Raw genomic sequence first — 23,307 nt, 5'->3', positions numbered from 1 at the left:
TGACCTTTAGTTACAGTTACACATTTTACACCATTTCCAGTTCAATGTCAAAATCACATTTATAACCTTTTAGTTTCTCTGATTTAGCATTCACTTATAATATTATAATAACCATTACTTATTAGTTACTCTTATAATCATAATGTGAGTTCTTACAGACATTTCTGAAAAGAAACCAATAATAATTCATTATTCTAATCATTTGACACCGTGTTACAGTTACTTCTTTCACCTGTAAGTATTTCAATAAGTATAAGAGTAAGTGTAAATATTCTTATAATCAAACCAACATCAACCACCGGTTAAACCAATATTAATTATCGGCTTAATCATAAGTTATCATTATTAATTTAAGTATTTTACTCTGGGTTTTATTCAATTTCTCAAAACGTCTAGAATTTATTCCTTAAACCTTTAATGCCCAAAATGAGCAGTTTGAACTATTTTTATTCACTGCAGGCTGGAAACTTCCTCTTTCTCCAGGAAACCTGCTTTTCCTGTTGCATAACTCTCCTTCTGTCTGACTATGATTTTTTATGATTAAATAGAAAAAAGTAGAATTAAAGCAGGACACAATAACAACACACACAACCAGATTAATTTTATTACCATCTGACTCTACTGTTGGGTCTTGATGTCACCTGTATAATCAGTTTTAAAGATAACTTTATTTATTGTTATTATTAAACTAAAATCTCCAGCATGGGGAAGTGGGATGAGCTCGACTTTTCTCGACAACATCTAACAACCCAGCTCCAGGTGTGATATCTGATCTATGGTCCGAGCCCGGTTCAAATCTCGGTCAAGCTGTTAACAAGACAAAATACGACTACAGACAGGCAGTTAGGAGGTATTCTGGTTGCTAAGAATTAAGGTCTGAGAAACACAGAGTTAACTTGTTTCACATGAAAATGAACAGACAGTCGTGACCTCTAGGTCAGTACATACACACATAAGGAAGAGAACACTTTAAACAGAAAATCACAACGATCTATAGACTGAATGTGAACTAAAGTAATAACAAAATGATAATACTGAAAATTCTCTAACAGCACGTCTTCTGCCGGTATCCGAGTGCCACAAAACTTCGGGCCAATAAAACTTTCTAACTGCTGCTTTTTCTCCATGAATGTCTCTACAGATTTTATTTGACTTAATAGAATTTTCACATAATTAATTATTTGTATTATGAGCAAAGACAACATAGTGCCTTTCTGTGACATTGCTTTAGTATTATAAAACAAGAGTATATAATAGAGTTGATGGTTCTGTCCTTTTAGTCTAATATTAGAGCAGTTAGCATACCTAGCTAATATGTCTAAAGCAGCAGTCTTTGTGCTCATTTGCTAGAGAATGTACTTACCTTAACACTCCAGTTTTCCAAAAGAGGTTTAAAAGGATAAAACAGTGCAACTACGCTACCTTTGATATATATTACTTCATGAATATTGATAAATGGTCTCATGAACATGAATGATGGTTAATTAGCTAATTTAAACACCTGCTCTATTAAAAGTGAGTTTGTGTTTAGATCATCCTTCTTTTGTATTTACTGAGCCAGAACAGAGTTGAGCAGCACATGTACATGTAAAGGTTGTCAAAGTCAAACTAGCATAGCCTAGCATAACCTATTTCCCACTTCCTCACAATTTTTTTGATTAAAACTTTTTACTGACTTGTGAAACACACCTTTTGACTTCATGATCTCACTGTTGTAATGTTGAAAAACACTGAGAGATGTTCAGAGATGGATGTGTGATATAGTCATGTGATGCTCAAATCCAGTAATATACATCATATACTCTAATTAGCCTTTCTGTTATCTGCTAAAAGTGTCTCTCTCTCATTGACATGAGAAACTAGCTTCCTTTTTTTTTCTTTCCTTTGGTTTGTTATTTTGTATTTCCTTTTAACTCATATAAAGCACTTTGAATTGCCTTGTTGCTGAAAATGTGCTATATAAATAAAATTACCTTACCTTCCCAGATAGCACAGAATCATTGAAACTACATTGAATCAATGTCAGCCAGATACATTGAATCAACGTTGAACGCTGACATTGAAACATCGAAAGTGGTCGGTGACTTGTATGTTGAATCAACGTTAGGGTTTCAACCATTACTGACATTATATCAATGTTGATTCAACCATCATCTGTATGTCAACTTACATGCCTATTTGTGTTGATATTACATTGAATCAGTTAGGAATCCACGTTGATTCAACCATTATCTGAACGTGGATCTGCATGCATATCTGTGTTGATTCTACATTGAATCAGTTAGGAATCAATGTTCATTCAACCATCATCTGAACGTGGATCTGCATGCATATTTGTGTTGATTCTACATTGAATCAGTTAGGAATCAATGGTGATTCAACCATCATCTGAACGTGGATCTGCATGCAGATTTGTGTTGATTCTACATTGAATCAATGTTGATTCAACACTCATTTGACTGTGGATGTACATGCAGATTTGGGTTGTTTTTATATTGAATGAAAGCTAAGGATTTATGTACATTTTAGGTCTGATAGGTCTACATCATAACATGCCACTAAAAGTTTCTTCACTGGTGTTAAACACTATATTATTGGCAGATGATGGGTAAACTGTGTACAAAAGTTTAAAAATGACAACATGGGTTTGATTTAACATTTTATTTAAGAAAAGAGGGACAGATCTTTAAACATATTTGATTCCTTTTTTACTGTCAAAACAACAGTCTGTTGTCCACAGAAGAACAGAGTCCATGAGGTTAAGCTTTGTACTGTATGAAGTAGGGAAACAGTACAAGTTGTGGTAACCCCAGTTTGACTCTGGTTGGCGTCACTTTGATTCCTTGCGATGTCTTCCTCTCATTCTGGCGCATAATGGAGCCACTTCTTGACAGTTTTGCTGCAGTCCTCAAGAGTCAGCTTTCGGTCAAACTGCAGAGCAACAGCTGAAAAAAAATAAAAGTGAGGAGGGTGCCAGTTAGAAATATGATAAACATTTGAAAAGTTCTGAAACACAATGAAAGATTAAACAGTGTACTGGTTACAGGTCTGAGAACAAATACAAACCATATAGTTCCCCATGTACACTCACTGTTAAATTAATATCTTAATCTTTCATTAATATTTATCTTAATGTTTACATATACAACTACATTTACCCATTAAGCTGCAGTATAGTGTAGGATTTATGATATTGATATTAAATCAATATTTAAAATAAAGGGTTGTTTATCAGAAAACCTAACAATAAAACTCAGGGAGGATCAGGTTTATTTAACACACCAGAGACAAATAAATATAACAAAAGGTGATTTATAGTGTAGTGGGAAAAATTATAATTTATACAGAATAAACTTCCATCAAATAGCTGGTTCAATCTTCCATCAACTACAAATATTTCCAAATAAGTTGATTAAATTCCTTAAAAAGTGTCTATATGCTAATAAAGATCCCACACAAGTAACAATAGTCCAGTTCAATTTAACCAGTTACCAATCCAAGGATCAACAGACTGAATCAGTCATTAGCAGGTTTAGTTCAGTGTTTCACCTGCCTTACATGTTAAGTGTTTCCCTTCTGCCTCACCTGGATTGAATCTGTGGATGATTAACAACCTACTGCACTTCTTGATGGCTGCAGACGGTCATGTAATCATCCAACTCAGCTGTTCTGGTACAGAGGCTAATTTAAGCACGTCCCTAAGCATATCATAATAAAAAGTTAAAAACAAGTGATTACTATCAAAACAATTTAAAGCCCACCTGGAGCAGCCAGCCTTACACTTTCTTGTCCACCACATGCTCTCCCAGACCAAACAATAGGCCCCGCCCTATTTTAAAAACTCAAATCCCACAAAATCTCGCAGGATTTCATACTTAGGCCTGGAGTGGTGGGTAGGATGAAAATAATACAAAAGGAGACATGACCTCAATTATTAAAAATATCCGTTTTGCCTCAAAATAACCAGGATTACTATGGGCACAAAACAATGCCCTTATTTTTCAATAAACACATTTAAGATCAAAGTAATATTGAAAAACTTACCATAAAAGTGCTCAGCGGAGAATTCAATTCAGAAGCCGGTAGCAAACAAGCCAGCAGCAAAGTGGCTTTTTGGTTGGGACAAACCACAAGTATAAAATTGGGGAGGTGGACTGTACAACTCCTAGTACAGACTTGTAGATGTTTTTGTGTCAACACATTATGCACAGTCAGTAATAATATTTACAGACAAGTAAGAAAATGTACAGAAAGGAATCACAACCCACTGTTCTCAACATGTAGTTTGAAACATGATTAACCCCCACCTAGTAATAAAATGTTCTGACCCAGAGCTCAAGGAGGGGGAGGGAAGAAGGGATGAGTGGGGGCAAAGAGGAGAAGGTTGGGAGGAGCGGCTGGGTGGGGGAGGTTTGTGAGGAAGTAGGGGGAGATGAGGAGGTGATGAGGGATGCAACAAACTGCCCAGATTGCACACAACGGTAAATCAACATTGAATTATAGTCAGAAGGGTTGATTTTTGGTTGAGGTCAACAACTGACGGTTGATCAACCATCAAACAACCATCCACCTCCAGCCAAGTAACCAATGTTGAAACTGTGTCATTGAATCAATGTTGTTTTGTGGTTGAAATCTAATGAATGAAATGCTAATGTCTGATCAACGACTGATCAATGTTGAATCAATGTCAGCTGTTTTGCCACACCCCTCCCCTCCTCTCCTCCTCATCAGAGCTCTGGGTCAGAGCATTTTATTAGTGAGTGGGGGGTATTACATTCTAAATTAACCTCTGTAAAGGATAGTGGGTGAAGATTCATTTCTGTACATTTTCTTTCTTTTTCATAACAAAGTCCTACTGACCATTTGAGTGTGATATATTGACACAAAAACATCTACAACTTACTACAAGGAGTGGAGCGGTCCACCCCCACCATTTACATGAGTGGGATGTCCCAAACACACAGCCACTTCGCTGTTGGCTTGTTGGCAAAAGATGTTAATTCAATGTTGAATTGCCATCATGTGCAATCTGGGCAGGTGCAGAGCTATGGGGGGGTGGGGCTGGGGTGCGGTTTCAAGTCGCTTAAATGTCTGATTATAGACTGAGAAAGTCTACCGCCTGTTGAGAAAGGTCTATTTAATGTTAAAGTTACTTTCCCTCAATGGAATATATACTAGTCAGTCCCAGTGACCGTTTCACTCACGGTTTAGCCGATGTGTTTCCTGGGTAAAGATCAAACAAAAAACGCAGACCAACCTCCTCGCCCCTCGCTCAACAGTTTCTGGTAGCGCAGGCGATAAACGTCAGGGGCCTGGTGATTCGTTAGGGGTCCGGTAATTAGCCCCGGCCCAACGCTGACTTGTTCCGCTAGTGAATCTGGGTACAGAACGGAATCACAACTCAGTGTTGTCAACACGTAGTGCTTAAGTTAAAACGTGATTAACCCTCACCTAAAAGGGGTTGTGCTGTGGTGGCGCAGGGGTTAAGCACAAACCACAATCAAGGCCTCAGTCCTCAACGCAGCTGTCACAGGTTCAATTCCTGACCTTGGCAACCTTTGCTGCATTACCCCCCTTCTCTCATTACCCACTTTCCTGTCAATTAACTATCAAATAAAGGCCACTAGCCAAAACAATCTTTTAAAAAATAAAACGTGAAAGATGAAAAACCCTCACTTAAAATTAAAGTTGTTTCACCCAATTGAGGGGTAGATGGGCCCAGGTGGGGGGAAAGAGGTGTGTGTGTGTTTTTGGCGGGTGGAGGGAAGGGGGTTGGGCGTTTGAATGGCAGGCGGTGGTGAGGGGTGCAAAAAACACCTTACATTGATTGAACACTTTGATTACTAGTTTTTCCCCAAACCTTATCCTCAAGGCAAACTGACCTGCATGCTTTCAGTTCAGCAAAACCTTGTTAATCAAATGTTAATTAAAATCATGTGTGCTGAATTAGGGAAATGCCTAAAACTTGCAGGGCAGTGTGCCTGGTGCCGGTGCTGAAAAACACTGGATTCGATGTGGCATTTCAATCAATGAATGTTAATTGGCTAGAATTGAATGGTTGTTTGATGGTTGATCCAGCTTCTGTCGTTGACCTGAACCATACATGCAGCCTTTGTGATCATAATTCAACATTGAATTAACATCGTGTGCTATCTGGGTAGTTCTTCCCCAAACCTTGACGTCAATCAAACTGACCTGCGTTTTTTCAGTTCAGCAAAACCCCATTAATCAGACGTCAATTAATATCATGTGTGTTGAATTAGGGAAATGCCTAAAACTTGTAGGGGCTGGAGGACCAGTGGTGAAACACACTGGATTCGACGTTGGCATTTCATTTATTTGATGTCAACCACAAAACATTGATTCAATGACACAGTTTCAACATTAGTTAATTGGCTAGAATTGAATGGTTGTTTTATAGTTGATCCACCATCAGTTGTCGACCTCAACCAAACATGCAACCTTTGTGATGATAATTCAACATTGAATTAATATATTTTCCATGCCAACAGCGAAGTGGCTGTGTGTTTGGGACATCCCACTCATGTAAATGGTGGGGGTGGACCGCTCCGCTCCTTTTAGTAAGTTGTAGATGTTTTTGTGTCAATATATCACACACAGTCAGTGAGAATTGTTATGAACAAGTAAGAAAATGTACAGAAAGGAATCGGCACCCACTATCCTCTACAGTGGTTAATTTAAATGTGATAACCCCCGCTCAGTAATAAAATACTCTGACCCAGAGCGCTGATGAGGAGGAGAGGAGGGGGAGGGGGGAGGGAATACAGCTGACATTGATTCAATATTGATCAGATGTTGATTAGACATTAGCATTTCAGTCATTAGATTTCAATGACAAAACAACATTGATTCAATGACACAGTTTCAACATTGGTTACTTGGCTAGAGGTGGATGGTCATTTGATGGTTGATCCACCGTCATTTGTCGTCTTCAACCAAAAATCAACCATTAATCAGACTTCGGCATTTCAGACATCAGATTTCAACCACCAAACAACGTTGATTCAATGTCACAGTTTCAACGGTTTGGTTTGATTGGATGGTTGTTTGATGGTTGATCCACCGTCATTTGTCGACTTCAACCAAAACTCAACGATTCTAACTATTTTTCAACGTTGATTTAACATCATGTGCTATCTGGGTTACCTTCTGTATTATGTCTGATGTCCCTTTGCTTCTTCTGACTTTATATTCAAGCGCTGCACTAATACAAAAAATAGCTCTTACACAGCGAAGAGTGTTGCTGTTAGTGTTTATACATTCCTGACTTAATCAATTTGCAGCATCAGTTTGATGGTAGGATATTTTGTCATTGTAACCTATATATTGTATGTTTGGCATATGTTTTATGTTGTAGCTAATTCACATAGGATTATTAAAACTTGTTATTCCATATTTCTTTTATCAAATGTGCAATGTAAATTATTCGACCAGTTCTGTGGTAAAAAGGCTAAAGTTGATCCAGTTTGGGATTCTGGCCTATATGAACTTTTTGTTCATCACTTTTGCAGATGATTCTGATATATTTCAATAGTTCTGCTTCTTTCACAAAAACAGACATCAGTAGAGATAGAAAAGGAGGCTTGCCAGCATTTTTTGGGGGGTGTTCATAAAAAAAGACGCTGGAGTGCAGAATTTAATGCTATAGACAGGACGTGCCACGGAAGACATTTCACTGGAAGATGGAAGAATTGATTCAATCTGAAATAAACAAATTGTGCAACATCCCTCTGCAAATACAAATACAAAAGACTGAAATGTTGAACATTTTGCCCTGACAATCTTTATTGAAAATCTGAAGATAGACCTCAAAAGAGAAACAACTGCTCATGAATTTCACAGAACTTGTTGCTTTTTACGGAAAGAACGGAGAAATCCCCTTCAAACGAGAGCCCAGAGACTCTGTGGTGGCCAGGAAAGCTTTTACAAGTCAGGATGTTTTAAAATCGGTACAACTGGCTCTGTAAAGCTTTGTCTTGGGCACTGTTGTTATTTCACAATTTAAAAAAAAAATACCTTCCTTGCTTTACTTTTAGTAAATTCTTACAATGGTAATGATGCACTCTCTTGTAAACTGCTTTAATACCAGTTAAGTTTTGCACATTTTGTCTTGTCTTTAGCTCCATTCACTCTGATATTCCTACATGAATCATGGAGCCTAATTTCAATATAAATCCAGGCTGTTAAAGCCTCAGAGGTTTAATGTGAATAAAGTATATCATGAAAACCAAGGAACATGGCAGACAGTTCCTTGAGTAAGAGTTGAAGATTAAAAGCAAATTGAGGCCATAAAATAATATCTAACAGAGTTAATCACCTGAAAATGAAGAGTATTATCTAACCTCACAATTATCAAGGCATGACTGTCTGCTCTGCTTATAGGCTGGACAGATGAAGCATGAACCACAGAAGTAGCACCACTCCATACATGTAGCTTTTATGGTAAAAAGAAAGATATAATAAATTCCATTTGAAGTTTAATTCAAACCACATATAAACCAAAAATCACTCACACATCTGGGAAATTTAGATAAAAAATTGTCTTCATTCAAACAAAAGAGAGCCGGGTCTCTCTCAGAAGATAATGAAATGATGTCAAAAGAGTTTCAGTTTGAATTGTAGCTGTTTTCTACATTTTATTCCAAAATTATATATCCAAATGTATCTATACCAAATGGAAAATCCTTCATTGGAATTAGAACAATTTAAACCTTCCCATAATGGCTTACCACTTTTTGCATGAGTTCCTAGTCCTGGAGTTAGGAGGACCTATTGATCAAATTAAAAGATTACTTTAAATCTAAATCTGCCTCGGGTATAAATAATTTTGGCTCTTCCACTTCTGCTGCACAAATATTATTCTAATTGGTTCAAAATGGCCAAATACAAACACACTCTACACTTTTTATATTTTTACTTGTAAAACGTATAAAAACATAAATCAGTTTCTTTCCTGTAATAAATGTAAAACTTTTAAAAGACACTTTATAAGAGTTGTTTGAGAATAATACTTATTGACTTTTTTCCCAGCAGCTTCATTGATGGAGAAGACATATTCATCCAACAAATGTAATAACTTCCTTTCCCAGAAGGAAGTTCATTGTGTGAAGAAGGTAATCATTTCCTTAACTGGAAGTAGTAACAGCTAATTTTACAAAAAATACCTATTGATGTTAAATCCTGGATGATTTACTTCGGGAGAGCCAATCAGAGGGCTGCTGAATGAGTTGTGGGGGGGGGGGGACGTGTGAGAAGACGAAGCTGCAAATGGAAAATGTTCAGGATGGCGACAGACACCAAGATTTCTTTCAGGCCACATGACTGAAATGAGGAGAGTTTTCCTCTTCAAAACTGAAAAGATAAGAAAAAGAAAACACTGAATAGAGGATTTCCTGCAAAATCAGGAGGAGAAATAATCATGTAATAAATAGGTAACCAAGAGAAATGTCACTAGTTCAAGGAAAGTCTTGTTGCACAAAGCTGTATGTTTTGAGCAGGAGGAAACAGAAAAAAGGAAACAAAAGGTTGACAAAGAGCAATGGGAGAGGAAACGCTTTGGTTCTGAGAAGGAGACGATTGATATCAGAGTGTAAAACTGAAAAAAAAGACACACAAGAGAGCTGACACTAATAAGAAGCTCAGGGAGATTTCTTTTGTTTTGCTCCAATCAAATCAATAACACTAACAAGGAGCAGAAACTGAAGGCAAAACCTGTAGTTTTCAAGCCCAATGCTTGAAAAATAACAGTAATGAAAACATACACATAAAAGATGACAGAGAGAGATGAAAAAGAGAAGTGGACAGAAAGAGAGAGGGAAATTTAAGAGAAAAAGGCAATCAGGCAGAGGATGAGGAAGATGGTTGAGATGGAAAGTAGAAATATGATTAAGGAAATGTCCAACAAAGGCAGAAAGGTGCAACAACAGCATCCTGTGATTATTACATGCTTTAAAATGAATAGGAGGAAATGTCACTGGTATGGAAAACTCACTTTCAAGAATTAAAAGGATGGAAGAAGCTGCTGAGTTCACTGAACAATATCAGTGAGGAAGCCAGGCCACCCGCTTGGGTATTTTGCATGAGGCACTGTTGGGATTCAGGTGCGCTTGTTGAGAGTGCGGGCCGGACGCTGCCCTGGGCGATTGCCCATATCAGAAACATTGGAAGGAATTTAGAGCAACAGGAATCTGTTCAGTGGCTAAGATGAGTTATCATGGCAACAGATCCAACATCTGTGATATTCCATAGGCACTCTATTCCTTTTCTTTCTTTCCAAAAAATAATTGGCATACATGGTCAGAAACAGTATTGCTCTGTGTCTATGCAATCCGTCTGCTATCATAAGGCTCAAGAGGAACTAAGTTTTTCAAAATAAAACTAAGTTTCACAATAAAACTGATCTGAACAAATATTAATTTTTTTTTACTAAATATGACAAAATTAAAAGACAAAGCATTGTACAGATTGTCGCAGTATGCCCTGTAGGCTTTGAACGCACCACACAAGTGCCTGAATCTAATTGGTTGTGTCACTGGCTGCCTGTATATAAAGGGACCTCCCTCACCTGGTTGACATCACATTGTTTTCCTTCCGGTTCAGACCTCAGCGTTTGTTGGTGCTGCACGCTAGCTAAGGCAGGCTTCATCTCTCTCCATCAAACTTATTACTTGTGATTTATTTCCATTTTCTGTATAGCAGCTGCAAATTAATGTGCGCTCAAACAGTGCGCTTAACGACGCTCTGATTGCCGATCCATCATCCTTGTGGTAAGAATCTTCCCACACTTGACGTCTGTTAACGTTTGGTGGTTAATCAGGACAAAATATGTTGTTTTGTGGGCTATTTTGTCCCTATATTTTAGTTTAATTAAACTATTTTTTTATCATTAAACTTTGCTAAATAGATGTTGGTAGCAATACTATGTGGGATTGAATCTGTGTAGTAGCGGTGTAATATTAGTGTATATTAATCATATCCTGTCATTTCAGGAGCACAGTGACCTGCGCAGTTTGGTGAACACATTGTAGTTGAGCTGCATTTCATAACAGACATAAAACGTATTAATGCGCAAAAAAGTAATCTGTATTTGTCTGTGTTTAATTTAATTCCAATAAAAACCTGTTTCTCCTGTCTGTTACTGTTTTATTCTTACAAACGCCTCTATTTAAAATATTTTTAAAAGGTAGGATATTCTGCTAAAAGGATTAGTGCATACATCTATAGCTTTTCATTTTAAACGGGTAGAATGAAGGAAGTGATCTTGTGGTTTCGTAAAGTATATAAATTGTTCCAATGCTATGCTAAGCATAACTCCTAAGCTTCCACTTCAGTTCTATCACTCAAATGTTATCCAATATATTTAATATTAACACAACCCTCTATAGCGACAAAAGAAGAACAGAGAGCTGAACTATTTTTTTTTTATAGCCTGACTGTGATTTTTCTGAGACTTCAATAAAATGCGCAGTGGGAGGAAGGCTGTGATTGTGGAAGACAGCTGATCTCGCTGATCTCCACCTTGCAACAGGAGGAAAGCAGAGTACAGGGTGAGCTAACAATTATTTTTACATTAAACTATTATAAAAACTTGTAATACAGTGCCAAATAACTTTGCTAACTGTATCCAGGGTGTTGCAAATAACTTAAAAGTGTCAGAATTGCTTGTTGGCGCTGCATATTCATAATATATTCCAATGTGTTTTCAGATGTTGGTAAACTGCCACTGCAGACCATTAGTGTGGTTGTTTCTGCAGCCTCTAAGTTGTAGGATGTCTCATTGGTGTCCGTCTTCCTGACTGCCAGTCGGTGTTCCTGAAGGTTCAGGATGTCCAGAGACCTTCACCTTTCTGGAGCAGGGATCACATGAGCCCAATGTGCTGATGAAACATTTTCTATTTTTTAAAAAATGTGACAGATGTTCTTACAGAGTTGAAGTGCATTAACAATCTGTTGTTTTTAACTTCTCAATACGTTTAATTATGATTCATCGGATGTTCAAGTTACACTGAGAACAAATAAAGTTGTATTCCTTCTAATCTGACTGGTTCTAGATTTAATCAAACCTTCATGTTTTCACATTTTGGACGGGGGCTTAAAAGTTTAAACTCAGTCTTATTTATCACTAATTAAGGTTACAGTTTTGGACACATTTTCTCACCTTCTTACATTAAAGATTCTCCAGCAAGACAGATAAACAGTGAGTGGATAGAATGATGTGGTATAAACATGACTTGTTAATAGCAACCCTGATAATAATGACAAAATGTTTGGTTTGCTGAATAATCTATTCAGTTTTGGATGCCTTTATTGGTAATCTACAATGTTAAGTGTCAATGAAAGTTATTTTCACTTTGTCAAAAGCTCCTCACATTTTGGGAGGATTGTATTAGGATCTTGATGCGACACAAACTACAGTATGTACAATAACGTGTGGCGTGAGTATAAAAAAAAAAGACTTAATTGAGAGCACAACAGCATTTATTTTTCTTCTGTTGCCTCAACTCTCCATGGAGCTCTGCCATCTTAGTGCTGGTAGCTGCTATCTCTTGAAGGAGGGTAAAAAAAATAAAATCTCCCTCTTTTTTTTGTAATCTTGAAGCTGGATTGCAAGCATCTCCATTGTTCTACATTGTGATAAATGTGCTCTTGTGGAGCACATTTATCTTGTTAAGAGAATAAATTTAAAATATGCTAGTTTTTAGGCTTGATTATATGTTCAAAATGTTTGACAAAATTAATAATGTTTTAAATAAGAAAATTCGGCTCCAAATTATATCCACGGTTCAATCAGCGTAATCTCTTATGTAGGATATTTCTATTGAAATATAATACATTAAGCTGAATTAAATAATTTAGCTTGTAGTTCTCCATAATTTAAAACACAGCTAGTTTCTCTGTGGACTGAGCAGGCATTCACAGGGGGTCGTGGCTCTGTGTGTGAGTTTAACCTTTTGACCACCTTGATAAGATTTAATAGCTGGTGTAAAACAATCTGGTCTTGTCGCCAGAGCAGAGCTTCCTCTCTGGTAGGCTTAGAAAAAACATCTGTCTCCACTCAAAGGAAAATAACACTTCTTTGATCTTAAAGAACATGGTTTTACTGGAACATAAACTAGATTTAAATGAACTTAGCTAAGGACAGTCTCCTAATTAGAATTACAGCAGAGAAGGAAAACACGCTCTCCCTTTAAAAGTATAGGACCCGGAACCTTAACTTCAGATCGCTGCCGGGTTCCCTTGGATGCTGTCTCCGGGGAACGGTGCGCTGGTGAAATGGTTCCCCGTAAGTTTGTCTTGGTGTGTGGATGTTTGTGGAGTAAGGTAAATATTGAATTGGATGCTGTTTTGTAATTTTATGATGAGTTATGTCAGCTTCATTAGTTTGTCTAATAAATGTTGTTATGATTGTACTTGGAAAGTGTTTGTATTTGCCTTTTTTTCCTGTTTTGGCATTTTTCCCTATCCTATTTGTCTCAGGTAAATGAAGGTCTGTCTTACTGTGTATTAAGTGTCTGTGTTGTTGATGTGATTTTATACTTTTAAATGTTGGAATAAACTCTAAAAATGTATGATGTGGAGCGTTTATTGTTATCTCTGTGTGGCTTTTGTTTCCACACATGGCATCATTGAATCCGGGAGGACAAGAGAATACAACAGAGTCAGAAGTTAATGATTTTATTATCTTACAATCTCTAAAAGATTTATAGGTTTATACTTCATGCATTTAAAGCCAGCAGCGCTCAGACCAATAGAGCTTTGGAACGTGACGTCACTGCTGTAGACGGAGGGATAGCAGCGCCATCTTTGGTGTCCATAAACATAACCGACAAAAACAAGATTCTCGCAGATTTTTTTAATCCAAGTTACTTAAAATAATTTAGCTGTGGTACGAACTTGCTGCGTTTTTGTATGTATTGTCCGATCACACGACCGAAATGGCCTGTTTAATAATTTAATGTGGTAAACATTGATGAAACGTTTGATTCAAGCACTTAGAGTTGCATGTAAACAGGTGAAGTAATGACTCACATTTTAAGTCAAAATTTGATATTTCAAATATTTCAGGTAATAAACATACATGTAATGACAGATTATATTTTTAAATAAATATTTTATGTGATTAAAGTAAACAATTATATAATCAGACATCTGCTTATTACATTTAGTGTAACAAGCAGACTGTCAGGACACTGGGTTTTTGGGTTTGTTTTGCTTTTCATTTTATTTAGCTTCATGTTTTAATTCACTTTAGTTTAGTCCTTTATGGTGCTTTTGATAATTATTATTAGAGGTATTTAGTGTAATTAGAATTGTATTATTGCTTTCCTTATTTTCAGTCCTTTGTAGTGTTTCTAGTTAGGTTTATTCTTTAGTTACCTTAGGTTCTGTCCTTGTTTGTCTGAGTCCATGTCAAGCTTTATTTAATGACTATAGTTTAATTCTATTTTATCCTTCTAGTTATTTCTTATTTCAGCCTCCCTACAGTGCAGGGGTCCCCAAACCTTTTCCTGTGAGGGCCACATAACTTTTCCCTTCGGTGGGGGGCCGGAGTCAGTTTGTAACAGAAAAAGAGTGACGTTAGGAGGAGTGCCTAAATATAAAAATGTATTGTTTTCCAGAAAGCACAATCAAATAACCCTCTCTGGGTTCTTCACAGAAAAAAATCCAGGAAATAACACTATTTATGAAATAAATACCGTATTTTCCGGACTACAAGCCGCACTGGACTATAAACCACAGATATCTCTGCTGCTCTAGGTTTTCCACAATGATGCAGCAGCAGCAGAGGGGGGTGGACACCCAACATTTGAGTCATAACAGGTCAATTGAATATCACATTTATTATGGTTGAAAAAGAAAAAGTTGCCAAGTTTAGATTTAACTGAACTGATTACGGTATTTTCCGAACGGTAACTATAACAGTAAAAGTGCTGATCCTTCGTGTCTGCTACTAGCATGTGCTAAATGAAAATGGGCGCCGCCTTCTTCTTCTTCTTATACTTCTTCTTCGTCTTTAGATTTCAACGGCAGCTTGCATCCATTATTGTTGCACTACTGCCATCTATTGGATCCTAACATCTATACCTCAAATTCTCATAATGATCCCAGTATTATTTAAAAAAACAAAAAATCTTCTTTTTCCCCTCAATGCTACTTAACTGATCAACAACATTTTCAAATTCCAATTCCCTATTAAAACCTAATTCCATTTTAATGGGGAATTTCTTCTTTTATTTCCAATTTTGACTTCCAATGATTCACTTCCTGCTAAAGAGCCCCCTGGTGGTTGAAGAAAAATCCACATATAAGCCACACCAGGTTATAAGCCGCATGGTTCAAAGCTTAGGAAAAAAGTAGCGGCTTATAGTCCGGAAAATACGATATATGAAAACAAATCTAAATACTCTCTGGTATTGTTCATGGGGCCGGACCAAATGTGGAGGCGGGCCGGATCCGGCCCCCGGGCCGTAGTTTGGGGACCACTGGTCTAACTGCTGTTTTCTCTCTCCGTGTGAATCTCTACAGATTGAAATATACTTTTGAAACAACTTACTTATGTTTGTAACTTTTGTAAACTAAATCTGCTGGCTCTCTCTTTCTCTCTCTCTCTCTCTCTCTCTATATATATATATCACATGGAAATAAAAGAAGCTTTAAATTCTAATTGTTTTTAATCCTGTCTTTATTTAGTGAAATTTAAAATAAATAAATCTTTTTTTTTTTATAGTGGTATAATAACCCTTGTGTTGGGTTATGACTTTCAACCCAATTTTGGGTCAATTTAACCAAATCAGTTTAACCCAACCTTTGGTTAGTTGCCATGTGTTGGCTCAAATGATCAACCCAACACCCCAGCATTGGGTTGGTCCACATTTGACCCAGCATTGGGTTACGAATTGGGTTATTTTTAACCCAGCAGTTTTTACTGTGTACAAGAACCTGTGGCCCGTCTCAATTTGGTAAAAATTGACAAATTACATTCCTGTTTGCATTTTTCACTGTTCATCCAAAGAACTATTGTTAATTTGTTTTTTTCTTCCAGCAATTTAACAAATGCTGCAAATTAGCTGGAACAAATTCTCTATCTGCAACTCTGAAAAACTGTGAATGGCTATAATTTACAAAACAGAAATGAAATAAATAATGAAACATAAATATGTGGTGTGAGGGTGGTCCGTGTATTTTCAGACAGTTCAATTTTTCGTTTGAAATGGAAAATGAAAAAACGGAAATAGACTCGTTTTTTCATTTTCCGTTTAGAAAACCAAAATCGGAAATCGGATTTTTTGCTCGTTATCCGATTTAGGGCTGTATAAATAAATCGATTCGGCGATATATATCGATATTTTCCGCCCTCGGAAAGTATCAATTTTTCATCCGCGAGTTTCGATCCGTTAGGGCCCATAGCCTTATAACTCTTTTTAACGTCTAGTTTGTTACGGAGTAGCAGCAAGACTCCGCCTCCCTCAGTCTCACTTTCAACTTCATCTTAATTAGTAAACCATATTTTTCCTAATGTCAGAGAAATGTCAAAAGCGTCGCTATTCCCCGGCTTTTCCGAATATGTGAGAGGGAATGAGCTTCCAAACGTACAAAACGAAACGAAACGAAACGAAACATTAGATTCCTGTGTTTTTGGAAATGTAAAATCTTCAATAAATAACGATGGGCTGTATTTTGTTGCTGAAAAACGAAGTAAAGTTGCGCAAGTAACCGTGAAAGAGAAGCGGAACGGCGAGAACGGAGCAGCTGCAAAAGCAGTGAGATCGCGAAATTAATGCAAATTTCAATTGGTAGCATTCACTTTGTAATTAGTTTTTAGCTTAGCGGTTTCTGTTCTGTATATAAAGGATTACCTGAAGAATGAACATGGGTTGATAACATCTGAAGCGGGCGCGCAGCGGCGCTGTGTTTTGAGCAGGAATACCAAGAGGAAAAACCCCCAGCCGGAATCCGCGGTGCAGTGAGGATTTCCATGATAACAGTGGCTGATCGATTATTCTTATTAGCAACAGACAAAGAGTATCAGAGACTGAGGGGGCGTTTACACGACAACGATCACGACAAAAACGGAAGTTTTGTTCCGTTTTTGTTGGATCGTTTACACGAAAACGTTCTAATTACGATCTGTGTTTACACAGTAACGGCACACATCGAAAACGTGTAATGCTCTCGCTGCACCTAGTTGGTGCTAGGTTCTTTGAAACTGAGTGCGCATGTGTTTAAAAAAAGTTCTACTTGAAGGCATGTGGATTCGTGTTTCCCTATCAAGTACCGTGCTCCCATAGATTGGGAGAAAACACGCATTGTGTGCGTCTGATTAGGGCGCATGTGTAACATAGTTAATATTGTATAGAATTCCACTTGTCATTACTTCATGTGGGTTCATGTGTAAGGGGTGAAACAGCACCCCCTCCTGGTGGTTGGCAGGGTTAAATATAGTGAACGCAAACATCTCGTTGCCAGTTCATGAGAGATGGGCGCGAGGTAGGTTCACTGAGTTTAATGCTCCAGTAAAATGCTATGTCAGCTTGTTGCTAACATGAAATGCTGTCCCTCGTAAGGTGCTGAACCCGCTGTGATGAACCCGATTCCTGATCAGTCCATATTCTGTTTCGCACAGATAAACGACGTTTCATCTCATCCTGTCTCCTGGCCCTTATTCACACAACGCAGAACTGATTTATGCTGATCGATCAAAATTACCGAGGTTACATTGGTGCCGTGACCCGTTCAACTACGCCAGCGCGGGTGGGTGCGTCTACTTCCTGGAACGCGGGCTGCGACTATTTCCCGGCGCCTCGGCGGATTGGTTCGGTTATCAGGCACGGTGCTGATAACGCTCCGTGTGGACTCTTTGCCGCTTCGGTAGTGTAGCGGTGGTTATTTTGTTTTTTTTTTTAAATATTATTTTACCCGTTTTGTGTCGTTGTGCAGAGCTAATGTGTGGCTGCGCTGTAGTTATAACTGGAGTTTTTTTTCCTTTTCTTTTCTTTCTTTGCTCTCTCTGTGAGGTAGGGGCACTTTGAGACGAAATTAGTTTGAACGTTTTTACAGCTTTTTCACTCGGGTTTTACTAATTGATTTGTTGAAGGTGCACTTGTCCCCTGTGTTTAATTTATAAGTGCTCAAGATTTTTATTTTTTTGCTTTTGATCAGTAAGTACCGAGTTATGGCTAGCAACAATTCTTTTGGTAGGGGAAGGGGGTTTGGAATGTTTACTCCTATGCCTTCAGTTGCTAGAGGTAGGGGTTTGTTTTTGAATACCCCAGAAGCATCCACACCAAAACCAAATTTTGTTCATTTGGGTGAAAGAGTTAACAACACTGTTGATGCTCCACAATGTAATGTTGATGACAGACTTTTGAGTGACATAGCTTCAAGAATTGGAGTATCTATAGGTGAAAGTATTGCATCTTGCATTGAGACCCGGTTGAGTAATACAGTGGGTCCAGGGATGGTTGGAGCTACAACTAACGATTCTGCCATGTTAAATGTCATTGATTTAACATTGCAGATGTGCCTGATGTGAAAGAACCTGTGAGTTTTAACCTGTCTGTCACTAGAGGACCCAAATTTGGGTCCTCTAGTGACAGGGGTGTCAAACTCCAGTCCTCAAGGGCCTCTGTCCTGCAACTTTTAGATGTGCCTCTGCTGCACCACACCTGAAAAGAATAATTAGGTCATTAGCAAAGCTCAGGAGAACCGATCTACACAGGGAGGAGGTAATTAAGCCATTTCATTCCACTGTTTTTTACCTGTGACACATCTAAACACTGCAGGACAGCGGCCCTTGAGGACTGGAGTTTGACACCCCTGTCATTGTGAATGACAACCTGAGACCAACAGGTTAAAGGGAATCATGACACATGTTCAGTCCAAGAGTGGGAGGTTATGATGTTATCTTATATGAGAAAGAAAAGCATTCCTGTGGCTGAACAGGCTGATGAGGTTATGTCCAAGCTGGTGGGGAGGGCACATGAAGTGGTTAAAGTTGGCATACGCAGTAAGCCAGTTTTAAATCTGACTGCAGGACCTGAGCCCATTTTTGAGATACTGAAGCAGCACTTCAGTGATACCAGGTCCTCTAGTTTGCCCTTAGCGGACTTTTATGCCACTGTGCCCCACCCTGACGAACATCCCTTTGACTATTGGCTGAGACTCAACAAAGCTTTGGATGTGACAGAGGACTGTTTAAAGAGACAAAATAAGGCTTTTGACTCTCTGTCCTGTGATCTAGCCGCCATGTTTATCCAGAACTGCCCTGATCCTGAACTGTCACTCATATTCAAGTGTCGGCAGCTGAAAGACTGCAGACACGAGAAGCTTGTAGAACACAGTAGAAATCGCAAGCGGCTAACCAAACACAGTATGTTAAGTTTCCTGTCTTCCCAGCACCAGGAAGTCACCTCCTCTGTGCAAAGTGCGACACTCAGTACTGAAGTACTACCTCCAGCTGCTGTTGTTGCACCGCCTATTGGAAAGTCAGCTGAGAGCTCGCCAGACCGACTGGACCGGGTCATCGCTCTACTCGAACGTGTTCTGGAGCAGCAGCCACAACAGCATAAGTTTCAAAGTAGGCTCAGTGTACACACCCAGAGGGACCAGCTGACGAAAATGAAGCCTGCTGTACTCTGTGCTGTGTGCGGCGATGGTGGACACACTACTCAGTACCACTGCAGATCCAACCATTTGTGCTTTGGTTGTTTTGCACCTGACCACATCCGAGCAGAGTGTCCAGGGGCTGTGGTGAGGAAGCCTAGGAGCGATAAGCAGGTGGTGCAGTCTCAGGAAAACTGACTGGCCTACATGTGGTGGGGGCAAGTGTTGGGCCTAAAAGTGATCCCCCTGTTCCAAATGTTGAAGATGACATGGAGTCTGTATGTCAAAGTGCATGTGAAGTGAGAGAAATGGAATATACACCAATATTCCAAAACATTCAGAGACTCAAACAGCATGAGAACTTGTTTTATGAAGATGTGACACTGGGAGGAGTGGTTACAGTTAGAGCCTTGCTGGATAGCGGGTCGATGGCGTTCACACTGAGCTCTAAAGTAATACCTCAGCTGTTACATCGGGATGTTTTAAGGAGCCCCGCCCTTGAGCCGACAGCCACTGTGTTGATTGGGTGTGGGGGGTCCAGGACCTTACCTTCTGGCATGTGCGATCTGGAGATGGGTCTTTATGACTGCAAAGTGATTGTCCCTACATTGATTGTTGAGAACCAAAATGAAGAACTGATTGTTGGCAGTAACCTGTTGAGATACATTATTAACAGGTTTAAGATGAGTCAGGATCTCCAGGACCAGGACCCCACAGCACTCTGTGACAGTAGTGATGCACAGCAGAAACTGCTAGGCTTGTTGGCAAAGGTGGAAGCTGCCGATGAAGACATCTGTGATGCAGTTGGAACTGTGAAAATCAAGCGAGCTGCTACTCTTGAACCCATGACAGAGCATCTGATTTGGGGCAAGTTGCCACAAGTGAATAATCTGTTGGCTGGGTGTGCTGTTGTGGTGGAGCCAACAACAGCAAGATCAAAACCGAGAACAGTCTTGGTGGTGAGGTCAGTGTCAATTCTAAGAGCAGACGGGTGGCTCCCACTAAAGGTCATTAATCCATCAGACAAGCCGGTTACTTTGAGACGTAATGCTAAATTGGCTGATGTGTGTACTTGTGATTCAGTGGAGATGTTTGCTGGTTCCCAACTCGGCATCCATCAACAAATACAAGTGCCGTTGGACAACAGTACAAAACACAGCCTTGTCTCAGAGGACTCCACTTTGCCAGATCATCCTCACCTTGTGACACCATGCACAGTTGACACCCCTCAGGCAAGGCTAAGAGAACTGGGACTGTCAGATGTGGATATTGAGTCATGTGATGTCTCCCCTGAATATAAAGCTAAACTGGGTGAGCTCATTGTTCAGTACCAGTCGATCTTCTCAAGGGACAAGCTGGATTGTGGTAAAGCCACTGGTTTTCTACATCGCATCAGAATCATGGATGAGAAACCATTCCGATTGCCATGTAGGCGTATACCACCAACCCAGTATGAAAAATTGAGAGAGGCATTGGATGAGATGGAGGAGCGTGACATCATACGAAAGTCTAGCTCTCAGTCTCTCCTAATCCGATTTTCCATTTAGTTCACAAAACGAAACTGGAAAAGACGGATAACAAGCTAACGAGCCAAAAATCCGATTTCCGATTTTGGCTTAGTAAACGAAAAACGAAAAAAACAAGCCTAATTCCGTTTTTTCATTTTTCATTTCAGATGAAAAAACAAACTGCCTGAAAGTACACGGACCGGGCCACAAATCTGATTTCCGATTTTGGTTTAATGAACAAAAAAACAAGTCCATTTTCGTTTTTTCATTTTTCATTTCAAACGAAAAAATGAACTGCCTGAAAACACCTGTGAGCTATTGGAAGATACATTTTTGGAGATTTGTCTTTTTTTCTCATACTTTAGGTTTCCTGAAGCAAAGCACAATATTCCACCTAAACTGTGTGTTTCTTTTCTTCTTGACCCAAATCATCTCTTTCCTCTCGACAGAGTTTCTTTAAGCTGGACGTTCAGCAGAGTCTCCCACTCACACACAGTGCAGCTCTGCCGCTTCTTTTTGGAGCATTCATAGAAAAGACATTTCAGAAAAATCTACTTTTCTTCACTCAAGCAAAATGTCAAAAAAGAAATGAAGCTTTTGCAAAATAATATCAAACCAAGAATAATTGCTTTTTTCTAATATCTTCTCATCTCGTAAAATTGTTTTCCAAAAGAGTCATTTGGGTGTTTAGGTTACGTGACTAAATATGTTTCGATGGAAACGTTTCCGGCTCTGACTCGTTTTTGATGGCGTCCTCTGTCAAGTAAGAGCTTCCTTTTTATTAACATAAGCACACTTCAGGGCAGTGCTGTAGCTGGAACATCTGTCTCACTTTGTTTCCAAATATGTTGTGCATTATGCTTTCTGCAATAGCACGCCCACTACAAGATAGTCTTATGCTCATCTGCAAGCATTTAAAGTGCTGTTGGATAATTCTACATTTGATCTTTGTGGAATAATAAAATTCTGAGACATCATGCAATAATTTCCTAAATGTCACTCTTTCCTGTCATTTGTTTTTCTCACTATAGTGTGGAAAGCACAGGCGTTGCAGGTAATATTTCCCTCTCTCCATCCCATTGTCCTCATTAAAATTTGACAGTAAACCATGCTGCCCAATCCCAGCGCCCTGCAACTGAAGCAGCTGCCTCTAATTTTATGTTGCACAGCTGTGTGTATCATGTGAGGGCATATACACACACCAAAGCTAATGTTCCCACTGATGAACAGGAGGGAGAAAAAGCAGCATAGTCGAGCTTGATGGGTATCTTCACAGCAGCTGGATTAATCAGGGAAGTTAATGTGTTTGGGAAAATATCTCCAAAATGTCCTAGAATATAAAACAATGCAATGCTCACATCACACACCTCAGCTGCATTATACTTTATTAGCTGGTGTTTAAGTGTGCAGCTAATCTTAATCTGACGGATTCAGCCCACATTTAGGTCTAGTCCACACGTATCTGGAAAAATTAACACATCTTTAATGCTTTTGGCCTTTTATCCACACTAAACTGTTTAGTATCACTGAAAATGATTATGTATGAAACCTCAGACCAAAGTGGAGATTTGAGAAAACTCTGTATTTGTGTTTGCATTTGTACATGGGAAGGAGATTTTAGGTTGTCTAGTGTTTTAATGACTTTATGTTCTAGTACGCTGTTTAAGTTATCAGGATCAAGGACATCGACTTGAAGGCTGAAAGGCTGTGACAGACGAGTCAGCGTTATGTGGATGGAAGCAGACAGCCTGAGCTGGCTGCATGAAAACATGGTATTGCTTTAGCATTATATAACTTTATCATAAAGTCAGTAATAACAGGCAATATTTTATACAGCATTACTAACTGAGTTAGTATTTTATTTTGTAAATTCAGTTGATTGTATACAACATTAAACATTCACAGCATTATTTATTTTCTATACTTTATTTTTTAATAAGATTTTTATACTCTTACAACAAAGCAAACAGCAAAAATAAAAATCACAACATGGACAGTAAGCAGCACTCAGAACAGATGGGTCACTAAAGGGGAGGAAGACAGCGATGCATCACAAAAAGGTAAAACTAAACACACAGAATTTTGAAAAACAGGTTACAATGTACCAGGTTAATGCAATTAACAATTGTACAATGAAGTTCCAAGAAAAGTGAAGGGGATGGGGCAGTGGTCCAAA

General features: G+C 38.7%; 1 long non-coding RNA gene and 1 pseudogene across 1 annotated transcript; one reads left to right on the top strand and one right to left on the bottom strand.

The window, feature by feature from the left end:
- Positions 1-2,646: 2,646 nt before the first annotated feature.
- On the bottom strand, positions 2,647-4,395 carry LOC148158211 (uncharacterized). Its single transcript, XR_015763856.1, has 2 exons — positions 3,586-4,395; positions 2,647-2,945 (listed from the first exon to the last, which is right to left on the bottom strand). It is a non-coding gene; the product is annotated as an uncharacterized LOC148158211 (long non-coding RNA).
- Positions 4,396-17,351: 12,956 nt separating this feature from the next.
- On the top strand, positions 17,352-20,598 carry LOC106912032 (uncharacterized; annotated as a pseudogene).
- Positions 20,599-23,307: the final 2,709 nt, after the last annotated feature.

Source organism: Poecilia mexicana, unplaced genomic scaffold (genome assembly GCF_051168715.1).
Source record: "Poecilia mexicana isolate PSO_F unplaced genomic scaffold, ASM5116871v1 scaffold_7, whole genome shotgun sequence".
Classification (NCBI taxonomy): domain Eukaryota; kingdom Metazoa; phylum Chordata; class Actinopteri; order Cyprinodontiformes; family Poeciliidae; genus Poecilia; species Poecilia mexicana.
The sequence above is the reverse complement of the archived record's forward strand: the minus strand, read 5'-3'. Positions and strand labels throughout refer to the sequence as shown.